We start from the raw sequence: 18803 nt of genomic DNA on the forward strand, positions 1-18803 counted from the left end.
TAGGAGACCTCACCAAATTGGCTGGTGGTTGGTGTCTCTCGTTCATTAGTACTTGAAATTTAGTTTGTTTTCTTGATTCATCTTGATTGCGGACTCTGGAAATCTCGTGAAGTTAGAGTTTTAAAGAAACTGTGTTACTACTTTATACATGATATATATCCATTGATCTAAACAAGACATAAATTAGTAAATAAAACACTAAACAAGAAACAAAAACCATTTGATGATGTAGCTTGAAGTTGGCTGAGCCAATAAATATTTTAATGGTCCACAAAGAAAGCAATTTCTTCCCTTATATCAATAGGATCCAATGACTATACATATATATGATCCTCAAAACTTAAAAATATATTTTTGATATCTACTAGGTGGTAAGTATACAACTTGCTAAACAACATTTTTTATCCTAAATTATGAATTCTGATATAATCCGATCTGCTACAAATTTCAAACCTTGGATGAATCCAAATACATATCCCTACAAGTGGTAATTTGACTCAATAGTATCTTCTACCTCATTTGGAAGTTCAAAGTTTTAATACAGTAGGCATACATGAAGGCAAAGAACACTGCAAAACCAACCAAAACTCCAGCAACTGGTCCAATGAAGTTTGGTTCATACCCGAAATGATTTTTCATGTACCATTGGACAGTAGTGGAAATTTTCATCCCAGGAACTGTAATGGGGTCCGTCACATCACCATACTGTGACGCAATTAACCCGTAAACTGTCCATGCTACAGAGCAAATCCAGTAATACCACATCCACCACTTCGAAATTTTCTGAATTTTCAATACCAAAGGAAAAAAATAATTAAACTATGTTAAAATGTTTTTTTTTTTTAAATAAAAAAAAAACTGCTTCTGAGGAAAATGAAATTACCGGTCTGGGGATGAAGAAACCCGAGAAAAGATTGAAGAGTGCATAGAAAGCGGCTGCCAAAATAGATGCTACTTGGTGGTTTGGTGTGATGGAAACAGTCATCATTCCATAGTATGTGAAGTAGAGAAAAAAGATATAGGTGATGAAGAAGAACCAAAAGAATTCATGCACTGCCCATTTGAAGCCCACCATAGAATACACTATAAGACTGAAAAAGACAGTTTGAACAAGCACGAATGGTAATTCAGTGATTACCTGCATATCAGATAACAATTAACTCTATGATTAGGATTGAAAAAAATTGCAAAAATTGATCCATACCCAAGCTCAGGTAGCCATTTGATGTATAGTGCTCATGAACAAAATTTTCAATCTAATGTGAAGATATAGCAATCTAATATCTAATTTAAAAGAAGTGAGCTCAGAGATGCAAAGATAGAATGCAAGCTTCACGATCTGCATTTTCAATCTCTCATTTGATGTTAAATTTGAAAATTCTCACTTATGCCATGGCATATGGTAATGCAGAATACATCCCGGCAGCTTTTTCTCTATAAAATACGGTTCTTTCAATAGCTACTACCGGTTGTACTGTCTGGCAGTTATTAATTCCAACAAACAGGACAGCAGCATACATTGCCCCTATGATCGTGGTCAAATCACCCGTGTTATCCCTGAATCAAATAAATTGTAGACAAGGAATAAGCAATGACTTTTGAGTCTTGTTACCAATGGACTGAGACATAGATTTGAATTTTGTAAGAATTAGATGCATACCTTTTTTTGCCAACCTGCCAGAAAATTGTTCCAACCATAAGGGCCGCAGCTAAGGTGAAGAACATCCTCACGAGGTTGTAATCTGGGCTTCTCCAATAAGTCAACCACTGCTTCCATAGGCAGTATTGGAATTGCCCCAAATTGGGCTGAGAAAATTGTGATGTGAAATAGAGGTCTTTTGTTCCTGGTGGAGGTACACTCAACTCTTTCACTAGAGCTTTGTTTCGTCTGTTCATACCCATGTATTAGTTTGAACCCTGTTGATTTAAAACCAATAAAACACTTTTATTGCTATAATTGAACTTTTAACTTACTGATGCAAGGATGATGATTTGTAGTGTTCGGCAAAATCAATTCCAAGCTGGACTTCTGCAGCAACTGAGCTTGCTTCTAGCATCCATGTTGCTGGATTGTATTTTTCTTTAATTTTGGGAATTCCAGGAATTGCCTGAAACAAGTATAAATGGTTGAATTATTTGTATTTGTCTTTTTATATGTTAAAAAATGAAGAAATAGTTTAAGAATGTGAAATACCTCAAAATATTCAATAATCTTACGAGAATTCCGTCCCAGTGGTCCTGAGTAGATCACTTGTCCTCCTCTTTTCATCAGTAGCAGCTGATGCACAATATAATATGGTGCATTTAGGGAGATAGATAATATATATGTACTTAGAGAGTGAGAAAGAGAGAGCGTGTGTTATTACCTCATCAAATGCTTCAAAGATACCAATACTAGGCTGATGGATTGTGCAAACAACAGTTCGCCCTGTATCCACTGTGTTTCTCACAGTTCTCATAACAATAGCTGCCGCTCTTGCATCAAGACTAGAAGTTGGTTTATCCATGAATATGATTAATGGATTAGCAACCAGCTCTACCGCTATTGTCAACCTCTTTCTTTGTTCTGTTGATAGACCTATAACTCCTGGAAGCCCAACAATGGCATCTTTGAGATTGTCTAGTTCAACTAGATCCATCACTTCATCCACAAAAACCTAAAAAGGAAATACAGAAACAAACCATCTTAGCACTTGACCTTATACGTCTTAAAATCTTTTCATAAAAAAGCAATATGAATGATAGCTGTTACCATCTTTTCCTCCTTGCTGACTTCCTTAGGGAGTCGAAGAAAAGCTGAGTAAATCAAAGATTCACGAATGGTGACTTGGGGTGAGTGGATGTCCGTTTGCTCACAGTATCCAGAAATTCTAGCGAATGTTTCTTGAATCTTGGGGAATCCAAAAATTCTGATTTCACCTTTGATGTAACCACCTGTTTTCCTCCCCACTAGAACATCCATGAGTATAGTTTTTCTAGCCCCACTGACCCCCATCAGTGCAGTCAAGACACCGGGCCTAAATGCTCCAGTTACTTCGCGAAGTAATTGGAGCCTGTCTTCGGTTACTCCTTGTTCCTTCATCTCCTATTGATATTAACACAATTTGTTGTTACTAAACGGATTTGAATTTGAGTTTCTAAACATTCATTTGACAGCGATATTCTTTAGTCATATTAGAACGGGACAAATGATTGTGTAGTAGTGGCATTTGAGCTAAACTAAGAGTGAAAGAGGAAAAAGGTATACTTACTGGTGGCATATCCACAAAGTATTTTACGCTGTCAAAGGACATGGCGAGGGGTGTGAAGGGAAGAACCATTCCTCTCTTGGGAGCAACTCCACATGCAGCGTCAAGAATTGAATCTTCATTTCTGCTTAGTCCATTGGCATTGCATCGACTGCTCATTCTCCAGATTGCCATTTCTCCTGAAAATTATTCTCATGTAATGAACTCTGAAATTGCTATATATGTTACTGATGTTGGATTGGTATTGGGTTATATGTCTAGGTTTCTTACTTGAATTGTTCCCGTCAGCAGCATATAAAGATCGAGGGACTGAATCTATCTTTGATCTGTTTGTTCTAAGTCTCGGCGTTTCTTTAGTTTCTTCCTGGTCAGCTTCCATTTCCCCAACTGTTTCTTTGGAGATTATAGCTTGTGGCTTTCCAGGAGCTATTTCATTGGACAAAAGAGTATATTGTGATATGAGTTACCTTAATGAAGGTGATGTAGAACAAGTACCCAAAGACTTCTTGGAACAATTGGACCGACAAAAGGCAAAAAAAAGATGTAGAACAAAATTCTATAATTTTTATATTTCTTAATTTTATTATTTAAAATTAGGTTTTTGACTAGGATTTTAAATAGTTTAGAATTTTTAGTCTCTTAGGTTTCCTAGTTCTCTTAGGTTTCTTAATTTGTGTTGATTTAAGTTTCCTAGTTTATTTTGGAATCACTTTTCCTACAAGAATTAGGTTTAGTCTATTATAAATAAGCCTACAAGCATATGCAATTTTTATTCATTCAATAATATTTTTAAGAGTTTTTCTTCTATCTTCCTTGTGGATTCAAGAGTGTTCTTGTGGATTCAAGAATTCTCGTCTACTAGAACGATATCTAGTCTCGTGTGATTTATTCAGCTGCGTCAAGTGATATCAGAGCAAGGCGTCACCTGGCTCAATGGCACAAGACAGAGTAGATCACGCAAACCCTACTGGCGGTGATCATGGGGTCGAGGCCCTGTGGATAGCATATGAGAAACATCAAGAGCAGTTGAACGAAATTCGTGATCTGCTTATTGGCCTGAATCTCAATGCCAACAACAGGCCACCAGTGGTTGATAGGGTCCGTACTGAGGGAGTTGCCCAAGGCCAACCTATTAACCAGAATAGAGTGCGCACCGAAGGATTCGCCCGAGGTCAACCTGTTCAGAATGCTCCTAGACATCCCGTTCGTTGTCCATCTGATAGTGAGAAGGAGTCTGAACCAGAGTTTGAACCACTTCCAGCCAACTATCAACCCAGAAGGCAACAACAACAAGGGTTCGATGAGTACCGAATGAAGATAGATCTTTCCCAGTTTAATGAAAATCTGCATATTGAGGATTTTCTTGATTGGTTTTCAGAGGTGGAGCGATTTTTTGGGATGATGGATTTTCCAGAATCAAAGATGGTGAAATTGGTGGTGTACAAACTAAAAGGAGGTGCTACGGTATGGTGAGATCAATTGTAGAAAAATAGGCATCGACAAGGAAAAGAATCTATATGGACTTGGCGTCAGATGAAATAACTCCTCCAAGACAGATTTTTACCACCAAATTATGATCAATACTTGTTTCAGTTGTACCAAAATTGCAACCAAGGAAGCCGATCTGTATTTGATTATATAACTGAATTTTGTCGACTTTCAGATCACAATAATCTAAATGAGACCGAAGGACAGCGTGTAGCCCGGTATCTCAATGGGTTAAAATTAACCATTTGAGAGAAGATGGGGCTATCAGTAGTGTGAACTGTGGATGAAGCACATAATATGGCTCTCAAAGCCGAGCTAATGGAGCGCAAGACAACCTATTCTGGATATCGTCGGAACCTTCCTGATTCATCGTTTCTCACTAGGGAAAAAGGAAAAGGGGCTGCCCAACCAACAGTTCCAGTAAATCAACAGAGGGGTACCGCTGGTGGAGGAGGAAACTAGATGACTAGATCAAGTAGTAGAGAGGCACCTCGAAACACAAATCCTTATGCCAAACCAACAACGGATAAGTGTTATAGATGTGGTACGCTTGGCCATCGCTCTAATGCCTGCCCAGAAAGAAGGACTGCTAATTTAGTTGAACAGGAAGATAAAATTGGAGATAATGGAGATGCAAAACATGAGGGTGATCAGTATGAAGGTGCTGAACTCGCTAGAGAAGAAGGAGAATGAGTCAACTGTGTAGTTCAAAGGGTTCTATTTACACCAAAAACTGAGGACCTCAGCCAACTTCACAGTATTTTTCGCTCTTGTTATACCATAAATCAAAAGGTGTGTGACCTTATTGTGGACAGTGGAAGTTGTGAAAATTTTGTGTCTAAATGATTGGTAACGCACCTGAACTTGTCTCCTGAACCACACCCCTCTCCCTACAGTATTGGCTGGATCAAAAAAGGACCTGCTGTCAAGATAATCGATGTATGTAAGGTACCTATTTCTATTGGCAAACATTATAAATCCGATGTATTATGTGATGTGGTTGATATGGATGCTAGTCATGTATTACTTGGAAGACCTTGGCAATTTGATGTGGATATTGCATTTAGAGGGCGAGACAACACTTATGTGTTCAATTAGGGGTCTTATAAAATTTCTATGAGTCCCTTAAAGCAACACACAGTGCCTCCGAAAGTCGAAGCGAAGTCTTTCCTCACTATAACCAATTCAGAGGCCGAGTTTGTGGCAGATGCGAAAACTTCACAAGAGTTATATGCTATGGTTGTGAAAACAATGGTACCTGTGGCCAAGGAGAACACAGTCACACCAATCCTTCAGAAAATTCAACCATTGTTGGAGGAATTCCAAGAGCTTACTCTTGACGAGTTGCCAGATGAACTTCCACCCATGAGGGACATTCAACATCAGATTGATTTCATACCAGGAGCAAGTCTGCCAAACCTACCACACTATAGAATGAGTTCAAAAGAGAGAGAGATCCTACAGGAGAAAGTTGAAGAATTGCTGTGAAAGGGACTTATTCGTAAAAGCCTAAGTCCATGTGTTGTTCTGGCATTATTAACGCCAAAGAAAGACGAAAGTTGGCGAATGTGTGTAGACAGCCGAGCCATCAACAAGATTACCATCAAGTATAGATTTCCCATTCCCAGACTAGATGATATGTTGGACATGCTAGAAGGATCAAAGTGGTTTTCAAAGATCGATCTGCGAAGTGGGTACCATCAAATTCGAATCCGTCTTGGGGATGAATGGAAAACAGCATTCAAGACTAGGGATGGTTTATATGAATGGTTGGTTATGCCATTCGGCCTTTCTAATGCTCCTAGCACCTTCATGCGAGTGATGCATCAAGTATTACGACCTTTCATTGGGAAATTTGTCATGGTTTATTTTGATGACATATTAATCTACAGTAAATCAGAGGAGGACCACATGGCCCATTTACGAGAGGTGTTGACAGCACTGGTGGTAAGCAAGTTGTACATTAACCTTAAGAAGTGTAGTTTCCTTACAAGTAGTTTGCTGTTCTTGGGTTATGTGGTTAGTTCAGATGGCATTCATGTGGATCAAGAGAAGGTTCGAGCCATCCAAGAGTGGCCAACACCCAAGACTGTTAGTGATGTTCGGAGTTTCCATGGGTTGGCTACGTTTCATAGGCATTTCATTCGAAGTTTCAGTACTATTGTGGCACCAATAACAGAGTGCATGAAGAAAGGAAAATTCCTATGGGATGATGATGCAGAAGAGAGCTCCTTGCTGATCAAAGAGAAGTTGTGCACTGCACTAGTGCTAGCTTTGCCTAGTTTTGAGAAGATTTTTGAGGTAGAGTGTGATGCCAGTGGTGTGGGCATTGGGGCTGTCCTATCTCAAGAACATAAACTAGTGGCCTTTTTCAGTGAAAAATTAAGTGAAGCTTGGCAAAAGTGGAGCACTTACGACCAAGAATTTTATGTAGTGGTTCGAGCTTTGAAGCATTGGGAACATTACCTGATACAGAGAGAGTTTGTGTTGTATACTGATCATCAAGCCTTAAAGTTTATCAACAGCCAGAAGCACCTAGATAACATGCATGTAAGATGGTCTACTTTCCTTCAGAAATTTCCTTTTACTATTCGCCACAAATCAGGGGTTTTGAATCGAGTCGCGGATGCCTTGAGTCGACAGGCTAGTTTATTAGTCACGTTGACACATGAGATTGTGGGTTTTGAGTTCCTGAAAGAACTTTATCCTGACAATGATGACTTCAAGGAGATATGGGCAAAGTGTATTCAAAGGCAACCAGTAACTGATTTCTACATCACTGATGCCTATCTGTTTTGAGGAAATCCCTTATGCATTCCCCGTAGCTCTTTGCGAGAGAAACTAATTCGAGATCTCCATGGTAGTGGTTTAAGTGGACATTTGGGCATGGACAAGACTATTGCAAGTATGGAAGAATGATATTTCTGGCCTCAGTTGAAGCGAGATGTTGGCAATTTTGTGAGGAAGTGCTACATTTGTCAAGTATCCAAAGGGCAGTCTCAGAATACTGGCCTCTATATGCCTCTACCTATTCCTAACAGCATATGGGAAGACTTGTCGATGGACTTTGTGTTGGGACTCCCTTGTACCCAACGTGGAGTTGCTTCTGTGTTCGTAGTGGTTGACAGGTTTTCAAAGATGGCGCATTTTATTCCTTGTTGAAAGACTTCAGATGCCTCTCATGTGGCTCGATTATTCTTTCGAGAAATAGTTCGTTTGCATGGAGTCCCTCAATCCATTACCTCAGATCGTGATGTCAAGTTCCTTAGCCACTTCTGGGTGACTTTGTGGAAGATATTTAACACAGCCTTGAATCGTAGTTCAACCGCGCATCCTCAAACTGATGGTCAAGCAGAGGTGACTAATAGGACTTTGGGCAATTTGGTTCACAGTATTTGTGGAGACAAACCAAAGCAATGGGATCTTGCTTTGCCTCAAGCAGAATTTGCATATAATAGCGCAGTTTACAAACCAAAGAAAGTCACCATGCTCTCTGGTGTATGTCACGCCTCCAAAACATGCAGTTGATTTGCTCCGTTTGCCTCGGGGTCCAGGAGTGAGTACTGCCGCCGAAACCATGGCCAAACAAGCCCAAACAATACAAGAAGAAGTACGACAGAAGCTGGAGGAAACAAATACCAAATATAAGGCAGCTGCAGACAACCATCGGCGCTCCAAACTGTTCAAGGAAGGAGATTCAGTAATGGTGTTTTTGCGCAAAGACAGATTTTCAGTTGGCACATACAACAAATTGAAGCCTCGCAAGTATGGTCCATATAGGGTGTTGAAGAAAATAATGACAATGCTTATGTGATTGAGCTACCAGACGACAAGAAGATTTTCAAGACTTTTAATGTAGCTGATTTATATGAGTATCATGCTGAAGAACCCCTCTATCCAGAATCGAACTCGAGGTCGAGTTCTCTCTAAGAAGAAGGGACTGATGTAGAATAAGTAGCCGAAGACTTCTTGGAACAATTGGACCGACAAAAGGCAAGAAAAAGATGTAGAACAAAATTCTATAATTTTTATATTTCTTAATTTTATTATTTAGAATTAGGTTTTTGACTAGGATTCTAAATAGTTTAGAATTTTTAGTCTCTTAGATTTCCTATGGTTTCTTAATTTGTGTTGATTTAAGTTTCCTAGTTTATTTGGAATCACTTTTCCTACAAGTATTATGTTTAGTCTATTATAAATAAGCCTACAAGCATATGTAATTTTTATTCATTCGATAATATTTTTAAGAGTTTTTCTTCTATCTTCCTTGTGGATTTAAGGGTGTTCTTGTGGATTCAAGAATTATCGTCTACTAGAACGATATCTAGTCTCGTGTGATTTATTCCGCTGCGTCAGAAAGAGAGAAAATTCACAGTTTATTTTGAACATAGATGTTAGAAACGTACGACTTAAGTACAAAAGAGCAAGAGTGAAGAGAATGTTGAAGAGAACTGCAAACCCCAAAATTGCTGTTGCTCCTCCAATCCAAAACCACCTTCTCTTGGGAAAGACATTGAAGTTATTTAGCACCGCCACACCTAATGCGGTCTCATTGTCTGTAGCCTGTAACAAATAGAATATGGTTAGAAACTATGAAGCACAGACACTAGCATAGTACGGGTACATTGATACGGTTAAACCTAAAAAAAATGTAGGGCATGGATACAACTAGTTACATTGGTAAAAGATAATATTTATTTTGAATTTGGATTAAAGTAAAAAATCCAACCTACAGTCCATCTTTTAATGTCAAAAGTAAGATATAAATCAAAGTTAAAGGTCATTATATTAAATCAACCTACAAATAAAAACTTGATTTTAAAATTATACTAGGAATATAAAAGAAAAAAAAACTAGTTTGATTGAGGTGTGGGCTGTGTGTCTTGAGCATATACTAGGTACCTTTGGGGATACAACAAAAGTTAAGAGAAAAAAAAAAAGAATATTTTTTGTGTACCTGATACCCATATAGAAGTATCACTCAAAGTCCTAGTACACAATATGTATCCAATACTATCGCTTTTTGAGGTACCTATGTTTTTTTGCTTAGGAACATTCTTTGTTGTATAAAACAATCAAGCTTCTCTCTTCTTTTTTTTCACTTGAATGATAAAGAAAATCACAAGGAGGGTAGGATAGTAGAAACTACATACCAATTTGTTCATCCACCTTGGAGCAAACATCTCATTGACAGGCAGAGAATTGAAACCATAGATCAATGGTGATACCCAATAACCCCAGCTCCACCATGATGGAATTTGATCTGGAACAAAGGAAACAATTCTCTATAAGTCAAATAAATGTAATGAAAAACAGCTTCACTTATAGAACAATTTCCAGGATTGGTGCAAAACTGTTGTGATTTCATTAGGCAGACTTGAGCCACAAAAAATCACTATATTTGTGTTGTCATTGTTTTTGTTTTCTTTGTTTTTTGTTTCAGTCTTTTGGAAATTATTATTTGGACTTGCACTTATGTTTAGGAAGGACGAAACCACCAAGCAGGAACAGAAGGAGGAGAGTAAGAGCACCACCGGTATTGGCGATGATCATGGTCCTACAGGCTCCGGCAATGAGCCTGAAAATCCCAGTAGCCATTTGTTGGATAAAAAAGACCACCAACAGTTGCTTGAAGAACCTGAAACCATAGTAAGCATCCCATATAAGACGAAAACTCTGTTTCATTAATTAAAAGAGACTTAATAGTCTTATTTATCCAAAAAAAAAAAAAAAAGTGACTTAATAGTCTTTATGTGTTGCTTGGTTGTAGAGAATATTAGGAAAAACATTAAGAAATATTGGAATTGCTTAAAGTTATCTATTTCTCTGGTTCTTAGACATGAAACGGAGCTTTAAATTTTTTGGTCTTCATGTTCTTAATACATTTTTAATCGCATGTTGTGGTGAGAATTTGAAATATGGTCGAAAAATGACTACCTGCTAGCTTCAGGGGCAAATCCAATGGTGTAATATGACAGGACTGTCCAAACAATGGATTCAACCACTGATATTGGTACTCGGAGTAGGAAAGTTGGGAGAGTGAAAGCCGAAGGTGGGTGGAAGAGAAGGTCTCGTTGCTTGTAAAACACCGGTAATCTTTGTATAGTGAAAGATAGTTCAGCGAAACCATTGAACATGTTGATGATCATGGTGAACAAAAGTGCACCAACATAGACAGCCCCATCTTCTTCATTCCTTGTGTGCATTTTGGTCCATAGAAACACCGTCGATGCGATGATCGCCACGATGATGATTTGGACGGTCTTGAAGACGTAGAAGAAAGAGTTTCTCTTGATCAACAGCCATTCTTTGTCAAATGATGCCTTGAGAAGTTCTCTCTTTGGGACTGTGTATTTCTTGTAGACGAGAGCGGCTTGGTGGGTTTGGGCCTTGTTGTATAGGACTGAGAGCTCATTTGCGAGCCTTAGGCCCACATGAAATCGTTTGAATCGGTTGGCAAGCTCAGTGACTGAGATGAATGTGTATGGTCTGGTTTTGTCGATCCAATACTGTTCTTGGTCCTTTCTTGAGGTAACCTGTGACATATAGGAATGGCAACGGGCCGGGGCGGGGCCGGGGATCACCCTCTCCGTCCCCGATCCCCGAAACTACCATGTTTCCCGTCCTCGGCCCCGATCCCCGGCGGGGAATCCATCAACCCCCCCAGCTCCGCCCCCTACGGGGATCGGGTTTCCCCGACCCCGGTTTATCCCCGTACTCATCATCAACAATATCATTCACAATCAGCAACATCATCAAAAAAAAAAAAAGTTCAAAAATCATTAACATAAACATCATCAACGGCAGCAAGCAACATCATCATCAAAAAAAAAAATAAAATTCATCAACACATTATCAAGGCACCAACACCATCAAAAAATAAAAAAATAAATAAAAAAAGTAAAGACAGATCTGGCGGAGGAGGGACGAAGTCGGCGGTGGCGGTGGCTGTGGCGGGATCTTCTCAGATCTTCCGTGGCAGAGAGAGGAGAAGGCGGAGGAGGAGACGAGAGGCGACGCCGACGGAGGAGGAGACGAGAGGCGAGAGGCGATGAGGCGACGGAGGACGAGGTGGCGAGAGACGACGGAGGAGAGACTGAGTGAGTGAGAGGGATGAGATACGGTGAGGAAAGGAAGAGAGATCAGAGGAGGTGAAAAGAGAGAGAGAGAGAGTAGAGATGAAAGAGAAAAGAAGAGGGAGAGAGTGCGTAGATAGTTTAATGAAAAAGATAAGGCAATCAGTATAAAGAATATCTATATAATAAGAGAAGAAGGTTTTTGAATATTTGATGGGACTTTTGTTTATTTGTCAAAGTATGAACCGTTAGATTGGTTCAATCCCATGGTTAAAAGTGTTTCCCTTACTTGGACATTTCAATGGTTCAGATTTTTTGGGTGAATATGAAGGGTTAAGATCAGTTTTCCGTTTAGCTTTTAGATTTTACACAGACATCAGTTTTCCATTTCAATGGTTCAATTTAGCTTTTACACAGACATCTTCTCTCTCTCTCTCTCTCTCTCTCTCTCTCTCTCACACCTCTTCCTCTTCCCATCACATATTTTCCTCTTTCCACCAAGCTTTCTCTCTCCGGTGGTGATTAGCTCCGACGAAATATAGCCCCGGTCGTGATATCCGGAATCTCTGTCCCCTCTCTCCCTACACAGCTCCAAGGTAGAAAGCTATCCTCCATGTTGTTTTTTGTTGTTTTTTTAAGGTGGTGTAAGAATCTAGCGTTTCCCCCCTCTTCTATTTCCAGAATATTGCTCCATCTGCCTCAATATCTTCTTTTATTTCTCCCTCTTCTATTTGGGTTTTGAAAATAGGGGTGGAAGTTGTAGTGATTAACCCTAATGAAATCTAGAAAACCCAATATGTTGTTTTAGTGATTAACCCTAATGAAATCCATAATCAATATGTTGTATTAGTGATTAACCCAAATGAAATCCATAATCAATGTGTTATAGAACAACAATTCTAGAACAATAAATTGATTATGGATTTGTTTATAAACCCAAATAGAATTGAGTACAGAGACATAAAATTGGGTATTATGAAATTTGTTCATAACCCTAACCATAAACAAATAGAATTGGGTATTATGAATTGGGTCCACTGTAACATAAAATTGGTTTAAAGTTGTATGTAAATGCTAGGTTTTGAATTTCTAGAATTGGGTATTATGAATTTCTTTTGTATACATAAAATTGGTTTAAAGTTGTACGTAAATGCTAGGTTTTGTTTATGATTAGTGATTGATTTGCAAAAGAAGCACATTTTGCCCTTGTTTTTATGATTTACTGATTTAATTCATAACTAAAGTTCCAGAAGTTTTGAGGAGTCTATTATGTCTTCCATTTGAAGAGGGGGGAAAAGAAAGAAAGAATGTAAAGACTGAATGTAAAGAATGTAAGGATTTGATATTTAATTCATAACTTAATTCATAACTAAAGTTCCAGAATTTTTTCTCTCACTTTCCCCTTCCCCCTCTTCTATTTGGGTTTTATTTATTTTTTCTTTCTTCCTGTTTGGTTGCCGAGAAAGTGGCGGCAGAAGCAGAGAAAATGAAATTTTCGTTACTGTCATTTCTGGGTTTGACTAAAAGGTTTGTTAATTTTTTTTTATTGGGTTTTGTACTCAAGAACAAGTGTTGATGTTCTTAATTGTTACAGTGGACTGGAGACAAATTCAACTCTATTTAAATTCTGAATATTTTTCTAAATAAATCATATTTATGAAGAAAGAAATACCAACTTTTTTCTTAAGTGTAACACATTAACCCCAATCATCCATTCAGGAGGGGTGTCTCTTAGTCTTAGATATGGATATCTCAAGGAAATGAAAAGAGCTTGAATTTATTGACTTTGTTCTTGGCTTTAAACAAGGTCCTTTGAAACCTTCTCTAATTTCAACTTCAGCACCAAAGAAAACAAAATGACTACTCCAACTTTCAAAAGCTGTAATGTAACAATAACTGATTTGATATAGAAAACAACAACCCTCCCTAGCTGTTTCCAACCCCACTTCTTTATCCCTTCTTTTCATTACAATTAGAATTGAAACTTTGTCCATTTATTTTATTTAATGCCATTCTATATTCACCTCTGTTTCACATGGCTCCATGTATCCCCTTGCACCCAACAATATTCTTTTTTAATTGAAATCAGGAACTTGGAGTTAATCAATTTAATTTGTTTATATTAATGACGCCACAAGTCTTTAGGGAGGAAGGTTAGTAATTGTAGGAACTATAGAAAGGTACACTTGGTTATTTCGGTTCTAAATAGAAAATTATTAGACACTTTAGGAGTATCATGTAATATAGTTTCTTTTTTGCTTTCTACTACATCTTTCTTATAGGTTGAGGCTTTTATTTATTTATTATATCTAATTTCCTCTTAATAAAAAGCTTTTCCTATAAATTACAGGTGGACGAGACTTAAACCCAAGTAAAACTTTATGCTTATTCATTTTCTCAAAATTTTCCCTTCGCATACTATTTTTGATTTAATTATATATAGGTTATAGTCAAACTCTTATGTTTTTGTGTGTTGCAATTATATAGCATATTTTGTAATTTTGCCAGTAGAATGTTTGATAAAATATCTAAAATAGAGTCTCTTCTTTATTTCCTTCACTGTAGTTACCAAGTGGAAGCATAAGCTTGACTGCCTTCAGAGTTTTTGTGCTTTGAATTTGGTATGATAACTTTCTCCATTTTATATCAAATAATACTTTCGTGAGATGCAGTTTGGCTTTGCAATATTTATGGCAAATGATGCCATGGCTTTGACCCATTTTCGTAATAGAATGGTGAAAGAACATGTTGTGGATGACTTTGACCATTTTAATTTGATTTAATTTTATTTTCTCCAATTGAACCCGCTGCTTCATAAATGTTTTGGTTAGCAGATTGGTTTTCCATTGTATATGGAATTTTAATGAGAATGCTGTTAGTGTGGAAAAAGTTCATTGGAGCTATTCCCTTCCCAAATTCGCATTTCATTTTTTATAATCTATTTTCAGCAATGGGGTATCTTTATAATAATTCCATCCTTAAAGAAAATGATGGTCGGGATAGCTAATAATGTTCTGTTACATATTTTTTGTATTCCTCCGATTGAAAATTAGGTCGTAGTGTGTGCCTCTATAGCTTGCTTCTACTCTATGATAAGTTTTTGATCGGTCATGCTAATTTGGTTGTGGTGATGAAGTTGATGTCATTACTAGGTTGTGAGCTACTTATCAATTACAACAGTTAGCAAAATTGGTGAGTACTCTATTGAATTTGGTAATTTTGTTAAACCCAGTGAAGGTTGACAAGTGCTATCGCTTGAGAAATCCCAATAATCAATGTTATATATATTTTTTGTTTGTTTGTTTGTTTGTTTGTTTGTTTGTTTGTTTGTTGGGATTGCCTTCAGGCATGAGTTATAGGCTAGGAGAGCTTAGGCATCATTAGCTTTACAGTTATTTTTGCCCTTTTGTTGATGAAAAAACTTATCTTCATTTGTCATTTTCAAGTGTATGGAACTATGTAGTTCGTTTTCAAGTGTAAATTTAAAACTTTGTCATGTCTATATGTGAAAGTAATTTGTGAATATCCTAATTCACTTTTTGAATATTTGTTTTGATAGTTAAAAGTAGTCTCTTTACCCATAAAGCGTCTTTTGACTATGTGTAGTAGTGTAAGAACATGCATTGCACGTCAATAAATTTATATTAGTGCAAAGCTAGGAGTTTGAGGGCATAATTTATACTATTTTTGGTTTTATCATTGCTAAATTTTGAAAGTGATTGACATTGTATAAAGTTAAAGATTATTTAGAGGGAGATTGATGTTGTATAAACTTGTATAGATTTGGTTTGGTTTGGTTTGAGAGGTAGACATTTGGAGGTGTCTTCTATTTGGATTTTGATCAAGAACACCATTTTCGTATTGGCATGGGGTGCTCCAAAGGGAAAACACCATTTTGTTATTCCTCTTATTCTGAAGTTGTATCTATAATAAAGGGTATCTTCTTGCTCAAATGCATGCTATCTATTCATTTTGTGTGTCATGGGTAAACAGAATTTTAGGTATATTTGATTGTCAATTTTCCTAACTTAAGAGAGAATGATAAATGAAAATTATTCAAAAAAAAAAAAAAACATTATTTACACCGTGTCTTTAGGCACGGGTATACATTAGTTTATTAAGATTGCAGAGCACTTACTGGTGTGTTTTATTTGGTGTCCAGTAATTTTTTTTTATTATTGAATGTTAGCAACTGTACAATAGCTTTGATTTGTATATTTTGTTTAGTGTTAATAATTTTTTTTGGCTTGCTCATATATTTTGAACATTTTAAATCTTATATGTTTGTTTCTTAATTTGCATTAAGGTTAGTGGAGTTATTTTATTTAAGTTCTGTAGAGCGTGTGATACAAGTAAAATTATTACAAGTTCTTTAAGAAAAATAGTATTTCTTTATATTTTTTCAATATTTTTATCAAAAAATACTACAGACTATATAAATTTTAAGATGATACGTATAAATTATAATTATATTTTGATTACAATATTATTTACACCGTGCCTTTAGGTACGAGCATACTGTAGGTATTGTTTAATTTATTTTTGAAAATGTTATAAATAAAATATACTTTTTTTATTTAAATAATTTGTGTCAAATTTTTCCAATTTTTATTTTATTTTATTTAAGGGGTTTATATTTTATTTTGTTTTCCAATTTTTCTCTCCTTTATTTTTGAAGTGCATGATGGATCATATTATTTTATTTTATTTTTGTTTGTGTTTAATTTCCTTATATTGGGATTGAAGAGTTTCTTTGCACATTGATGTTCTGATTATTGGAATTGTTGGGCTTCAAGGTCGTTTCTTTGTTTCCGGAGTGATATACTTCAATCACTAATTGTTATTTGTTATTTGTGTTCAAATGAGGTCTGATTTTCTCTCTATCAGGCTTTTCTGTGGCTGTGTCTGTTCAAACCCCAAAATAGAAGATTAATCCCAATGTTTTGCTGAATGTTTCTACAAATTTCAATGTTCTGATTTCTTAGTTGAATGTTTATATAAATTTTCTGAATTTTCTATACCCTACTCTTTGAAAAGAAAAAATGTTTGTTCAAGGGCAGTTCATAATTTTTTGAATTTTCTATAAATTGGTGTATTCACTCCCTACTTTTTCAAAAGAAAAATAAATAAATATTCCTTTAACATAACCTATGACCACCAAAACTCTTAAACCAAAAAACAAAAAGCAAAGAAAAGGCAAAGAAAACTCTTCAACTTAAATTCTTATAGGCATTTTCATTTCAGTAGAAATTAACTTGAAGTTCTTGATGCTTGCATTTCCAATAGTCTACATGGAAATTCAGTATTATCCGTGTATTGAGCATGACCATCTTGGCAGGTAGTTATTCATCCAAAAAAATCTTCGCAGGTAGTTTCTTTCTTACCAGGGACTGCATCATTCTGCCATAGCATTCTTTTCATTATTTCCATTGCATAATTTACTACAGCATCACATTAAATAGTTGCCACAACCAATGAAGGAAAGCTGTGGGTGCATAATATGATGAAAGAATCTGACACTGAGGCCCCTGAAAATTCCAGTGTCAAGTTCCAGCTTTCTCACTAAATTTTGATTTTATTAATTTTTTTTCCACTTCAGGTTCTTTTTCTTTTTTGATATGATTGTTTTGAATATTTTTTATATTTTGGTTCTTCTCTATGTGCAGAAAAGCATTAGCTAATGCATTAGCAGCAGCGCCATCCATGTGGACTCTTGGAAATGCAGGCATGGGAGCATTGCAAGTTTTTAATTTCTTGAAACAAATGACCTTTTGGAGCCTTCTCATCTGTCCATAAAAGTCATTCAGCAAAGAGAGAATAAACAGAGTGGAAATTCTTACCCTTCTCTATTTCTTTTTGGCCCTCATTAAGGGTGTTTCCATTCTCCATACTGTTATTATTTGTCATTTAGTTTCCATTATTTCTCAACTTTTGTTGTTTCCTTCTTTCCCCCCATCAGAGATCACTCTGGTAAGTTATTTCTCTCAAATTTTGTTGTTTCACTCATCTCCTTCTTTCTTTCTCAACTTTTGTTATTTCAGCTTTTAATTTTATGGTTTGGTGTGTTATTGTTATTGTTCTTTTAATGTTACAGTAACTAATTTATACCAGTAGGAAGTGGGACTGATCTCATTTCATGTTTGGGCTTTGAGAGCATCCCCTTCCGTGAAATTTATATTTTAAAGTTTTCTTTTCCCCTTCTCTTTCTACCTCTATTACATTATCATTTACTAAATGAAGAATTCTGTCCGAAATTAAAATTACAACGCTGATAGAAAATTTACTGACTGGAATACAGGGACAATTTCCCTTGCTGCAATTCAAACGACGCTGTTTTTCCTTCGGCTCCCTTCAAACTCGCACTCGCAAGGTAAGACTTCGAACTCTCTCCTTTTCTCTGCTCTTCATCACTGTGTCGAGTTGTTTGAATTTGTTGTTTGAATTCTGTTTGATGTGAGTCCTTGATATTGGTTTGGAATTTTAGCAAAACTCTGATTGTAGTGCTGCAATTCAAAACAATTCCTTGATATTCTTATTTTTCTATTTCAATGTTTTGTTCCAATCACTGTTTTGTCCTTACCCTAACACTCTTTCTTCAACTCTTCTCCACTCTCATTTAAATCTCCCCAATCTTCTCTCTGGTTTCTCTGCTCTTTGTTCAGTCCCCAAACTGACAGATATGCTTTGTCTATCCCTAATCAATTAATACATCTGCAACTACTGTAACTGCAACTCATCATCTGTTCTTCAACTAATCCCAGAATCTCATGTGTTGTTGTTCATATTCATAAATGAGAAATCACAAAATATAATAAATTCATGCCTTACCTTTTTCAGTTTGGTATAACAGATGCTTTAGCACTTTTTTTCATTTTTACTTAATTTTTTTTTTCAAAAACTTTTTCTTTTAAGTTTTACTAGACTAGATAAACCTGCATTTTTTTTAGTCCATTTTTTTGGCTTTTTTTTTTGTCTTTATTGAAGATTTTTT

At 36.4% G+C, this 18803-nt stretch overlaps 1 long non-coding RNA gene and 1 pseudogene across 2 annotated transcripts in view; one reads left to right on the forward strand and one right to left on the reverse strand.

The window, feature by feature from the left end:
• Positions 1–239: 239 nt before the first annotated feature.
• LOC114295491 (ABC transporter G family member 35-like) overlaps positions 240–18803 on the reverse strand; it is a 56824-nt pseudogene continuing 38260 nt past the window's right edge. The window contains exons 9-22 of the transcript XR_014356168.1: positions 10674–11272; positions 10210–10374; positions 9890–10019; positions 9143–9299; positions 3519–3674; positions 3252–3427; positions 2753–3085; positions 2367–2657; positions 2195–2278; positions 1975–2108; positions 1661–1888; positions 1386–1557; positions 884–1138; positions 240–783 (exon numbers count right to left, since the gene is read on the reverse strand). The product of XR_014356168.1 is annotated as an ABC transporter G family member 35-like (transcript). The remainder of the gene's footprint in view (positions 784–883; positions 1139–1385; positions 1558–1660; positions 1889–1974; positions 2109–2194; positions 2279–2366; positions 2658–2752; positions 3086–3251; positions 3428–3518; positions 3675–9142; positions 9300–9889; positions 10020–10209; positions 10375–10673; positions 11273–18803) is intronic.
• On the forward strand, positions 14341–18200 carry LOC145813704 (uncharacterized). Its single transcript, XR_014356924.1, has 3 exons — positions 14341–14433; positions 17479–17782; positions 18111–18200. It is a non-coding gene; the product is annotated as an uncharacterized LOC145813704 (long non-coding RNA).

The sequence above is a fragment of the Camellia sinensis genome, chromosome 15 (assembly GCF_055761805.1).
Source record: "Camellia sinensis isolate YWXY chromosome 15, ASM5576180v1, whole genome shotgun sequence".
Lineage (NCBI taxonomy): Eukaryota > Viridiplantae > Streptophyta > Magnoliopsida > Ericales > Theaceae > Camellia > Camellia sinensis.